The sequence below is a fragment of the Athene noctua genome, chromosome 7, assembly GCF_965140245.1.
Source record: "Athene noctua chromosome 7, bAthNoc1.hap1.1, whole genome shotgun sequence".
Taxonomy (NCBI): Eukaryota; Metazoa; Chordata; class Aves; order Strigiformes; family Strigidae; genus Athene; species Athene noctua.
In genome coordinates, this window is record NC_134043.1 from 9,625,937 (window position 1) to 9,639,157 (window position 13,221).

At 36.9% G+C, this 13,221-nt stretch overlaps 1 protein-coding gene across 3 annotated transcripts in view; it reads left to right on the plus strand.

Moving 5' to 3' along the window:
- Positions 1-13,221, plus strand: part of DPP10 (dipeptidyl peptidase like 10) — a 556,222-nt gene that overhangs the window by 472,593 nt on the left and 70,408 nt on the right. The window lies entirely within an intron of this gene.

Below are 13,221 nucleotides of genomic sequence, written 5' to 3' on the forward strand. Positions count from 1 at the left end.
AAATTACTGCCAAGGTCAGTTTTGTACATTGAATTCATAATAATTAAACCAGAAATGCTATTTTTCATACATTGCTTTCTACCAAAAGTTTTACCCATTTTTATGAATACAAATCATCCATGATCATCATGACCAATCTCAATATGAGAAGAAAAAAATTGTGGGTTTATAACAGCAGCGATTTTAACTACCTGTGTTGGTAGTTGAAGGCAAGAGGCTTACAAAAACTTCAACTCTCTGAATAAGAAATTCATATAATCCTTGTTACAATGTTTTAATAAGCTCATTAATGCCTGCAGGTATGATCCTGGAGCCTTTTTGCATGTCTGACTTGTTCACTCAGAGAGGCTGTAAGTTGAATGTCTAGAGAATATGCCCCATTGCTTATACCGTTCATCAAGATGGTGGGAATGTAAAAAATGTTTCTGGTTAGAATATATTGCATTAAGCAAGTGGAGGCGGGAAGGAGGGAGTAATTGGAACATGCTTGGTGTGTTTTAATAATTAACCACATTAATTTATTAATAATGAGAGCATGGTGACAGGATTGATGATAACAAATATGGAGGTTATTTACCAGGTAGTATTACAGAATGTGGCAACCTATGTAGGTTGTAGCAGAAAGGTGGTGCATTTGCAAAACTAAACAGAATTTTAAAATACTTTAAATTAAATTGCAGTTCATAAGATTTGTCTGTGCTGTGCCTCTGATTAGTAATCCAGCTACAACTAAAATTACATGCAGTGATTACTGAGAAACGAATTTTTTGTTTTCCTGAGATGTACCTTAAGTTCAGGAGCAGACTTACCGATCAAAATTCAGAAAAATAATAAATCAGAATAACATCTTTATCAGTTTTGACTAGATTGTGATTCTGGAAATATGTATGAATACTTTCAGGTACAGGAGTCCTATTAAGTCTCAAAACTGCAAAAAAATAGATGGTCATTTTAGGTAAACCTTAGTCATCCAAATTTGAAAACAGCATAATTCATACTTCAGTGAGGATAACATTACTCATCTTTGTTAATGTCCCTAGTAAAGTTAATGTAATGCTTTAAAAATATCTGCTCTGCTGTGGGCTTTATGGTGCTATATGGTCTGCAGAATTAGGAAATAATAACTTTGATTAAAACACAAAATCTGTGCGCTCTGAATGATACCAAGTGTCATCATATAGATGTACACTGAAGGTCACTTCCATAAGAATTTCCAATAAGTATGTCCTCTTGAATCTGTTTATGTGGTAAAAGGAGGCTTCTAAAGTGACAGAAGTGCCTTGCCACTTTACCCTCCCACTTCAGCAGCCAGCCAAAAATGTAGAAGGAACATGAATGAATAAAGAGTGTTCTGAATTATGGTTGTTGCTGCTGTCCAAAGGAACAGCTGCCTTTAGCAGAAACAGGACAGCAGAGATCATTCCAGCAGAATAGGTTAGTCAGAGAAAAGATGTGTGACTGATTACACATTGCCATAATGGCTGTCAGTTATAAAATTCGTCATTAGAACAAACACTTTTATCAGTGAGTTTTGAATAAAGATAGCACAGGAAGCAATCAGCAGTGAAACTGGGTAAAGAGGAAGTCGTAAAGGGAGAAATCTAAAGCATGGTAATCTGTCAGCAGCAGCTCTCAGTGGCATATATCTGGGTTCAAAGGTGCAGTCTCATAGATCCATGTTGCCAAACACACTACGATTGGTTTACCAAAGTCCCTTCTTAAACAATACTTATGTGTCCTTTCCATATAATAAGGAAATAGTAATAATTCATAATAAGTAAAATAAAAAGCAGAATACATACTTTAAACAAAATAATCATAGTGTATTAACCTGAGTAATCTCCAAGAGCCATTCATTACAACTGAAGAACAAGAGGAGAACAAATTAACTTTATATACAAAAATTTCATCTCGAAAGACCCATGACAGCCTGTGGCCATCACATAAAAGAAATATCTGTAGATCTCTAAAATGAAAAGGAGTAGCACTCTTCCAGGTGCAGGGCAGAAGAGAATAGCAATTCTATAGTGATGACCGGGCAGCAAAATTAGCAGATGATGTGAAACACAAGGCACAGGTACGTCTGACTGAGCCAAAGATCCTAACTTTATGCTGTAACTATTTGGAAGGTCCTGGATTAAATCCAAATGATGGAGGATTACACATGGACTTGGATCAACTATTTTCGATAAATAGGCTGTAGTGTAAAAATGAGATGTTTCCAGACCTTAGTTCTGCAGAAGACCTAAGTAACAATGTAGTTTACACAGGAATCTTAATCTGGGTTCTTCAAATGAGGGAGAATTGTCAAGAGTTTCAAATAGATAATATAGGAAGAAGAAGAGAAAAAAAAACAGAAATAAAATGTTTGAGCTGTAGAATTTGTACGAAGCCAGGAACTGCTTATTGCACAGAGGAAATATGGCTGCATTGAAATCAAGTATACAGTAATACTTCCATCTGAAAATCATGCATCAGTCTAAGTTGTCTACTGTTATGAATAATTTCTAGGGCTGTCTAATGGGACAGAAAGCCACATGTGTCTAGTGAAGAACAACAGAGTTAAGTTTATATCGGGTACCAGATGACTGGGCCGTAATATCATTGTTTGGAAGCTACCACGGTGGTTGCAAGTTATTTCAGTTTCTTGATATTTACCTAGAGGATTTTGTAAAGATTAAGAGAAAAGCACAGAGAAACATCTGCTCTTTGAGTTATGACATTTTGGTGGTGAAATTGAAAATGTTTGCCGTTGGGGAAAAGAAACTTTTATCTAATGAATTAATGTATTTTAAGGTCACATAGCCGTTATTTTTTAGAACTGTTTTCAAGGACACACTCTTTAAATTGCTATCTTTTAACTTGTTAGAACTGTGCCAGATCTAAAATACCATTCTGTGTGTCTTAATACGTTAGGGAGTTGTTTATGCGTTTGCTAAATATTTCTCATATTTGCTCATATTTGATTAAAATTTTGAAAAAGATCAGTTGATTATCTCTTTATTCTGCTTCTATAGAATCCGTTACTGCAGCATTAAGTATTTCCAGGGAAAACAAACCAGCACAACTAGATACTTGGTTTCATTAACATTTTTCCGCCTCCAATTTACTCAGTTAGAGACCTCATTGCATGTGTCTGAGAAAGAGATATCTCATACCTGGTAGGAGGGCTTTACTGAGGAGAAGAATGCTTTAGTGGGGTTTAAAAGGCCTCTGGTGTTGAAATACCCAATTTTTATCCAATGTTCTGTCTTCTTTGGCCTTATCTTCTCCAATAGTATGTAGCAAAGTTTTTCATGTTTCTGTGATGGACCTGGCATGTGTCTGACACAGGGGAGACAGCCCTTTCTGTCTGGATCTGTCTATGGAGATGTATCACAGTAGAAGCCTGAAATCAGTCTCCAGTGTATGCAGAGTTTTCTATGAAAGATGTAGTGTTTCTCTGCAATGCTTCTTGTGATATGGATAGTTCTGATTAATTAGTGGATGGATTACTTCAAGTAGTTCCCACTTAAGTGTGGGTAGAAGTTTAACATTGTATTGGGTCTGGCTGAACTGGAATCGGTTTTCCCCTATAGCAGCCCTCACGGTGCTGTGGTTTATGCTGGGAGCTGCAGGGTGTTGGTAGCACCCTGGTGTTGTGGCTGCTGCTGAGCAGTGCTTACACAGCACCAAGGCTCTTTCTGATATTTTCCCCAGTGGGACAGGGTGGGCAAGATCTTGGGAGGGGACACAGCCAGGACAGCTGACCCAAACCGACCAAAGGGATATTCCAGACCATATGACGTCTGCTCAGTATAAAGCTGGGAGAAAGGAGGAAGGGGGTGGGGTCACCCTTGGTCCTCCGAGGCAACTACTACGCGTATTGGAGCCCTGCTTCCTGAGAAGGCCCGACATCGCCTCTTCATGGGAAGTAGAGAATAAATCTGTTTGCTTTTGCTTCCGCGCATGGACTTTTGCTTTGCTTTGCTTATATTAAAACTGCTTTTGTTTCACCCACAAGGGTTAGTTTATCTTCTTTCCCCTCTTTACCCTGTTGAGAAAACAAAGGGAAGGGGGGGGGGGGGAAGTGATAGAGCGACTTGGTGGATACCTGGCATTTAGCCAGAGTCAAACCATCACAAACATAACTTTTTCTTAAAGGTTTTACATAAAGTTTCTTCTGCCTGAGTGGTAACATGTTGTTTATTTTGTTTGAAATACTTTATTTTCACTTTATTCTATGAAAAATATCCATCCAAGTCATTTTACCTTTGTATTTATAATAGGTATTTTATGTTATTTCTTGCATTGTGCTTATTTTTCTTTTGATATATTAAGTGGTTTTGGAATGAGCTCGAGTTATATATTTGTATATCTGTAAATAATGATTGACTTATGTAGGCTTGTCTGTGCATAAATAGCTGTATAGTTTAACAAAGCAGAAATCAAGAAAATAGTAAAGCTATCCAGAATACTAAAAAGATCTTTTTGTAGAACCTCTATCTTTCTTTGTCAAAATTCGATGCCATCAACAAAACATAGCATTATCAAATCCTGAAGATGAGATTTTACCATACTTTAATGTGATTTAGGTTATCATTGTGTAGAATTACCTATTATCCAGTATACACAAAGAAAAATTTGTTGACTGTAGTTGAATTGTGGATTCAGGATGCTCTCTCATCCATTTTTGAGAATGTTTTAAACATTAGAAAAAAAGAAATTGCCCTCTTGTTCCAAAATATAGAACAGGGTGCTCATAGATAATAGGGCTTAGAAGCTGAAGCTTTTGTGAAAAGAATAAAAAAAATCCAGTGAAAAAGAATCTAACCTTATATTAAAACTACCTAAAACCAAGCATACAAACAGAAACTCTGAAATAAAGCAGAGCAAAATCTGCTTTAGTTGTTATTAATAATAAATGTACCAATTCAAGAACTCTCTACTCCTCTTCTTTGTGATCAGTCACCTTTACACTGGTTGTCTTGTTTGGAGGCTCATTTTGCCTCCCAGCTCCCTGCTCCCAACACCTGTTGCCCCACAAAAAGGCAAATATCTGTCAAACTGTTGAATTGCTATATTAAAATGGCATTTCCATAGAATTGCCTTCTCTACAAAATTTTAACTTTTTTCTATGGCCTTCAGATACTGTTTTAGCTAATAGAAATACTGCAGCAGCAAATTTCTTTGATATATATTATTTGCCAAGTACCCAGATAAACACTAGACTAATTTTAGTAAAAGAGAAATTAGCAGGACTATGTTAGACACATACCTTACTCAACAGATGCTTTAACAACCATTAGTTGATGAAAGCATCATTTACTATTTGCTCTATCAAGGTTCAAAGTACAACTACTATAAAAATTGGTAACTTACCTTTCTGTAAAATATTTGCCATGTGTTTTCTTTTTGCTTAATTAATGCTGTGAGTACTTGGCACCCCCTCCTGGCAAAAACCCTTCCATTTGCAAATGAAGAAAAGATCTTGCAGGGTTCATGAGCCAAGTAAAAGCTTAATTAATGCTAATGAAGTAAGTCCTAAATAAATATATTTAATCTGCTTGTTTTATTTTCAAAGCCTTTTGCTCTTTTGGCTTGCTGTATATTTATATGAGTAACTTAAAATCACATATGGAAATGTCAAGGCTTTATTTCACCTTTCCTTTTAATCATGATGCTAATGAGGCAAATGGCAGTAAAACTGAGAGGAAAATGTCTCCTTGAATTTATTCTGAAATCCAGAAATAAACAAGAACATTTTAATGTGACATTAACCTCAGGTATGATTTCTTATTTAAAATGTATGAGAGGTTCCTTACAGAACCTCTGTACTTCAAAGCATATTTGGAGATCCTTTGTCTTGCTGGGAATGTTTCTATGAAGAAAGGGAACCTGTGGTGTTGAGCATTGCTCACCTAGTTGAGTCTTTGAGGAATTTGACCATAATTCTAGCAAATGCCAAAGTCGTGTCTTTCTGAAGGCAATGAGAAATTAAGGAGGCTATGAAAGCTTTTCTATTTTCTCTTCCAAATGTTTTTATTACATTTCTAGATTCCAGCTAGGAAACTTACTGTGTCAGAGGCTGAGAATTTGAACCGAAAAGTTAAAATACTTACAGAAAAAAGGCACACTAAAAGACTGTTCTAATAGAAGCTTTTAACCAGCAACTAATGTTAGATTGTGTATTATTTTGGAAGACTGGGCATTCAGGTATTTTTTTTGTGTTAGATGAAATGTGCTGAATGGTCATATCCTGTTATGAAATGATACAAAAGCCACTTACTACCATACTTGCAAAAGCTTTCTGCTGGTTTATTTTTGATACAAAACCTGCTTTTTATCGGGGTCATGGTGAGCACAGGCAATATAATATTTTTCTTCACATAAGAATTAGTTTCAGGTCTTAGATAAAACTGTATTTCTCCTAAGCTGCTGCCACACGTTAGATTTCCTCTCAGATTTCTCAAACTAGCATTATAAAATGTAAATTTTTTTTTTCCTTTCCGTCTAAATAATTCAATTCAAGCTATTATTCAAAGAAAAAAAGCAAACTGTTAGTTTCTCTGAAGATATTCTACTGATATAATTTCGATTTTCAATTATTAATTTCTAGGTACTCACTCCACTTAAGTATATATGAAGGTGAAAGAGAATATAAGCATTAACGATTTTCTCTATCTCAGAAAAGGGAAATGGAGGATGCAGCCAGAAAACACAGGCAGTTTTAGAAAACGGGGAAAAATATATTTTTGCATATTAATGTTGTATTCAATAAAAGTTTTGTGAGCTCTGGAGAGCAAGAACATTTCCAAATGGAAGCAAGGCGAAGTTGAGCATAGAAGTTGCTTCATCATTTTGTGTAGTGAAATGCAATGAACACGTCCTGGTATCAAAGGTAACTTAAAAATATTAGCTATTAAGGATTTGATATGACTAGCCCTTTGTGAGAATAGCTACTTGGCTGTATCTGAAAGATGTGAAGAAATAATGAGAAAATCATATGTTTTATAGGATCATTATTCCTCTACTACTGTTTTTCATGTGGAGTAATAAAAGGCCCAGCAGCTTTATAGTGAAAAAATTGAGAGGGGAGATAAAAAATGTTTCCTTTCCCCTTTCCCTGATTCTTATTCTGTTATCAGTATTCTAGCATGCAGCTAGTATTTGAATCAGCATGTAAGCTGTGTACACAGGTAGTTCACTTTTCTATCCAGTCTGATATCAATAACTCTTTTGTAAGCAAATATGTTGGAAATCTGACATATCATTGTGCTAGAAAGCAAATTATTTTTTTACATAGATCTTTGGTATGTATAGATACATTTATGCAACATCCCACAAAGACAAATGCCAACAAACATAGGCATGCATGTTTGATAGGAGCAATTGTCAGGACTTTTCTATGCAGCAGCCTGCAGGCGGTGATGAAAATAGCAATATGCACCTCTCATCTTGACTGTCATGTTGTTCAACATGTGTATGTGTAACAAAGCATAGCTAACAGATGGAAGTGTGAATATTCAGATAATATTAACTGCAAATCCAATGGCTCATAAAATAGGACTGCTGTGCTTCTTGTGTGAAAATCACGTATCTTTATGTAATGTAGAAACAAGAAAATTATACTTCAGAAGTCTAAAAATTCTTTAGAAATAGCCACCCATAAAAACTAAATACACAGTCAGTGAAAAGAGAAGTCAAAATCTGATTGAACTTTTTGGTAAATCAGAATTGGAAAAGTTTAGGTTAAAAAGTTTTGTTATGGACTATATTTTCGTATAACTCCAAAGTCCTGCCCAAAAACATTGCAGGCTTACCTATATCCATGGATCATATAATCACCTAGTCACTTCATATTTGATATTTTTAAAAAATATGATAAACCACAGGATCGTGTAGAAAATTTGCCTGTAACTATCTTTTGGTAATGTAATGTAATGTAAATGTCAGTTTTATCTGTGAGGTATGAAGAACAGATATAGTCTATTGTTTATTACCTCCTTAACATCTAGGGAAAAGGAAGGGGAAAATTCGTTATGATAAGGCACCAAAATGTCAAAACAAAAAAGTTTGAAGAATATTTCTAGTGCCTTTATGGTTCAGGTTCTAAGCCAGACCTTGTTTTAGCCAGTGGTAAACACAAATTTTATTTACCTTTTGTAAATATTTGCAGAAGACTTGCAAAATACTTCTGAGTCTCTGATGGTACCAGTGCCTACAGAGTTCAGCTAGGAACAAGCTAAAGGGAAAAAACCAGCTTGGCAGCAAATCCACCTGAACTCTTGCTGTGTGGCAAGGTTCCTCCAGCTCTTTTACTGATAGGTTCTGTTTGCTGTTATGTTAACATTTTTTTTTCTCATTTGGCACACAGCATCCATCAAAAATATAGACAAGTTTCTGTCAGTAAAAGTGACACTGACTCCCCTGTTCAGCTGGGTTGAGCCTCTTTTTTCCCTTATATGTGTCCTTGAAAGTTAGTTCAGTTGTTCCAGTGGTCAATACAGGACATCCTGGCCCAGTTTAGATCAATGGGGTCTTTACATCAGTCAACCAGGATTTTACCTATCGCATATGGGTAATGATGGAGTAGGTGGTCCTTGTTATCATTAAAAAAAAAAAAAAAAGAGAGAGAAGTAAAAGATCTATATACTAATGGATGATATGTCATGACTGTCTGTTGAATCTTTATCAGCAAGACAGCTGTGACGAGGAATTAAAAAATCCAGAGATTGTGACCACACAGCTTTGGGCATGTTCAATGCTCTTGTAGGCTCTTCTTCTCTATTTTAGCCAAGTCCTTCTTGAAAAAGAGACATTAAATTTCATCATCACCAACCCATAAATGTCCTTGCATGGGTTTTTTTTTGCCGTGCAATGGGTTTATGACTTCCCCTCTGTATTTGTGCTGAAGGATCAGAGCAGATTAAACTCCTGCTGCACTGTGTTAAAGTGACTTACGCTTTCATGTTGACTCAGCCTGAGCCAAACAGTGGAATGCAGAGGACTCCTTGCAGATGTGTAATTCTGAGGAGTGTATATTCACTAACAGCTTCGAGGCCAGGACAGCCCTGGGGAGTAAGGATTAAATAGTCAGTTATACTGTTGATTTGTAAGAGAAAACAAAGCACTGATTGACAGGGAGAAGATTGAAGGATCCAACAATCAGCCAACACTTAGAACTCTTGTGGAAACAAACTGGTATTAGAAAGGTCTGTTTTAAGCTGGTGGAATCCGTATTAGTGCAGGAAACAAAACATGTGCAGATCAAAGTATTTATCACTTTAGTTGGGAGCTAGGGTGTGGTGAAGAAGTACTACACTAATAATATGCATGTGCTCATATCTGAGCAGGGCTTGATCAGTAGTGACTAACAGATATTGGTCACTAGATAGTATTGCAGAACACTGCACATTTTGCTTCACCCTTCCAGACATTTACAGAAATAGAAGAGAGTTTTGAGTGGAGAGAAAGCAGTTATTTTCAAGTGTTGCTTCACAGACTCTGAACTGTCCCAAAAATAATGCTATTATGAGAGTTAGTTAGAATTTTCTTTCCAGTTTGTCTCATACCTAATGAGATATTTTAAGAAAAAATGGCTTTCTTGCATTGACTGCCCTATCTGTGTGAAGTGGTGAAAGGCTGTTGAGTCTGTACAAGTAGATGCCATCCACTAAAATGTTGACCCATCATAAAGACAAGTGACAACTTGAGCACTGTGCACAGCGGGGAAATGAGGGCATGGGTACCATACAACAAGATAGTCTCAGTCAGCTGAAATCGTAGCTGAAAGAACAAAGCTTTTTGTTAAACCCTGCTTGGGTTTCTCATGTGGAATATGCTCAGAGGCAGTCTGGTCCATTTTTGCATTTGAATAACGTACAAAGTTCTCAGGGATTGTCTACCACCATAAGAGAGTAGAAGATATAAATAAGACTTTATAGCTCAACATTTTCAATTCTGTCTTTTTTTACGTTGGTCCTCGGTGTTAGGATGCTACTTTCTTACATTTTGTCAAAGAAAACGGAGAAAATTCCTCCTCTGACACCCAGTCCAGACAGTTATCTTAGATATTTTCCTGTTTCCCAACATTGCTTTTTTTCTTCTGGAGTAACTAGGTTGAAAATTTTTCATTTTAGCTTCTGTTACAGATTGATCAGTCTGGGCATAATTGAATGCTTGGTATCAGTGTGAGATGAGCCTTCAAAATACCAGAGATCATTTGAAAAGATTTTATGGTAAGGGCAGATTGTGATTTTACTATGTCTGTAGAAGCAACCCAGGCATGTAAAAGTGACATTTCTGTCCACGCTCTTCCATGCTGGTTCATTAGTCAGAAGCTATCAGTAAGTGCAAGGAACAAGGAGTATGAGTTCCTAAGCATACACTGTTTATAGATAAGTCTGTTATACACATCACTTACACAGAAGAAGACCAAAGGGCGGAGCAGTCCAATCCCTCAAAGACATTTTGCACAGTGCTGCAGCCAGCATAGTTCTCCAGGCAGGTCCATGGAGAGGAAGCAGTAGATCCAGACTATCAGTTTGGTGGCAAGAGTCTTACTGTAATCTGTGCATCACAGAGACTTATGAAGTAGCTTTTTGTGTAGGTCATAGTTCAGATAATTATATGTGATTTTGTTTATATAACATATAGCACAATGTTTGCACTCATGCGTAAATAATCATGGGATTAGGCAGGGTGTGAATGTAGTGAACACCATGGTCCAATATCATTGGAAAGGCAAGAGAATTAATGTGTGTCTAAACAAAAGATGGCAAGACTTCCTCACTTTTACTGGAAATCAAGGACATAAACATCTGAGTTGTGGAGTTGCTGATACTCTGAGAGTTCATGGCCTGGTTTATTTCATGACATTAGTAACTAATCTTATAGCTGCATTATCAGTGCATCCTTCTATTGTTTACAGTAGATTTATAAACTATCTAAATAGCAATTAAATATAATAGCCTTGTAGATTGGTTGCAGTTGTTCAGAAACGATTGTGCTAACACATTACCATGATGCAGTGGCATTAATCTAGACAGCAGAAAAGTGGTGTTTCAGTGTTCTGTTGTTCATGCTATGTCTGGCAGCTTGATGACTGCAAAAATAAAATTAACATATTGTAACTGACAAAAAATTCCCAACAGTATTTGACATTGGTATATGTGTGTTTTGAGTTCTCCATGTTTCATACTGATCAGCAGCTACTTCCTCTCTGCCTTAATTACAACATAAGCAAAGGTTTGAAAGCTTCCTCTGAGAAAATTCTTGTGTAAGTCAAACACAATCTTTAGAAAATTGGTACCTTTAAGAGTGAATGTAGTTGTTATTGCTTACAGTTATAATCATTTTGTTATTGTCTATTATTTATTTTCTGCCTCATTTACAATGCGTCTGATGATTTTGAAACATAGATCATATAAGAGTAGATTTTTGTCTACTGCCATACTTTGGTTAGGTAGCTGATGGTACCTGCTGTGCCCCAGTATCTGCATAATCTAGTGGTCTGTGGTGCACGTGGAACTATAGGTTTAGAGCTGAAGCAAGTCAGAGATAAACAGCTCTGAAAATTTTATACCAGTATAGATTGACCTGCAAAAGAAAAAAATCTGCAGAGAGGAGATCAGAGCCATTCTGCACTTCTGGAGATTTGCAAAGCAGCTGTATTGCAAACTGTATTGGACATTTTAGCCTGCAATCCCTGTCCATGAGAGCTCACAATCTAAACAGACTACAGATATAACATAGGGAAAAGTGATAGAACATAAAGATGCTTTGCAATTGTTGTGGTTTAACTGACCTGGCAGCCAAACACCCCACAGATGCATGCTTACCCTCCCCCGCCTCAGGGGATTGGGAAGACAATTGGAGGGGTAAAGGTAAGGAGACTCGTAGGTTGAGATAAAAACAATTTAATAATTGAAGTAAAAATTTAATTATTATAATAGTGATAATACAAAATACAAATGAGTAATGCAGAATGTAATTGCTCACCACCCATCGACCAATGCTCAGTCTGTTCCTGTCTAGTGATCCCAGAGAACAGAAGTTCCTCAAACCACAGGCCTGAAAGACAGCTAGAGCTTCCCGATCAACCTTCATCTATATACTGAGCATGATGTTATATGATATGAAATATTCCATTGGCCTATTTAGGCCCCTTGTTTTGGCTGTGCTCCCTCCCAGCTTCTTGTGGGCCTACACACTAGCAGGACATGGGTAGTTGAGAAGTCCTTGATTCCTTAGCAACAGCTAAAACCATCAGTCTATCATCAACATTCTTCTCATGCCAAATCCCCCACTGCATCCAAGCCAGCACTATTCTAGCTACTAAGAAGGAAAAAAAAAATAGCTCTATCCCAGCCAAAACCAGAACATCAATAAAATTCCATGAAACTTGCTGTGAAATTCTCATCCTGTAACGTATGTGATCTGGATAGAAAATTTGTAAGATGTGGAAAAAAAAAAAAAAAATTTGGAAAGAGTCTGTGTAATTCTAACTGACAAAGCCACTAGTGAGTACTCTTAACTGTCCAAAATTCACACTTATAAAAGCTTTATAAGCCACTTTCCTGTGTTTTATATTATCCAAAATACAGCAATTCTCTCTGGTTCTGGAGATCACTGCAGGACCTGTAAGAAAGACTTCAGCAGAATAATCAATTGCAGCAGTGAAATGCATTGTAACTGTTTTGGGTAATAGTTTGCCATCTTGCATTTTACTTGCCTTTCAATGTCTGAGTGCCGATTCATTATCATGCAGCTTCTTCCACAGCTTATTACTATGGGCAAGAATGACAGATACTGACCCTTTATCTTGCTACTTTTCCAACATGTGCAAAGCACCCCCCCTAGAAATCTCGTTTGTCCATGTGATTTTGTATACAACAGATCTCACTTTCACATGTATGGAACAGTAAATTGTTACGTAACTTGGAAACACCCATGTATAGGGCATTGTCACAGGAAGATTGGTGGTGTGCCCATCATCCTTACCATGCATGCAGTCCATGAGCAGTTTGAGTGACCCCTGTGCCAGCACTTTATTCAGTAGAGTTATGTTGAAGATGGGTGTCGTTTCAAGCTGCGGGTAGAAACAAGCCAAATGGCATCACAACACCAGTTCATCACAGAACACAGGAAAAAACCACCTCTTTCTTGTAACCAAATATAGTGCCCCGTGGCTCTTGGCCACAGAGGAGCTTTGGTATGCACCAGGAGATTTGGATTGCC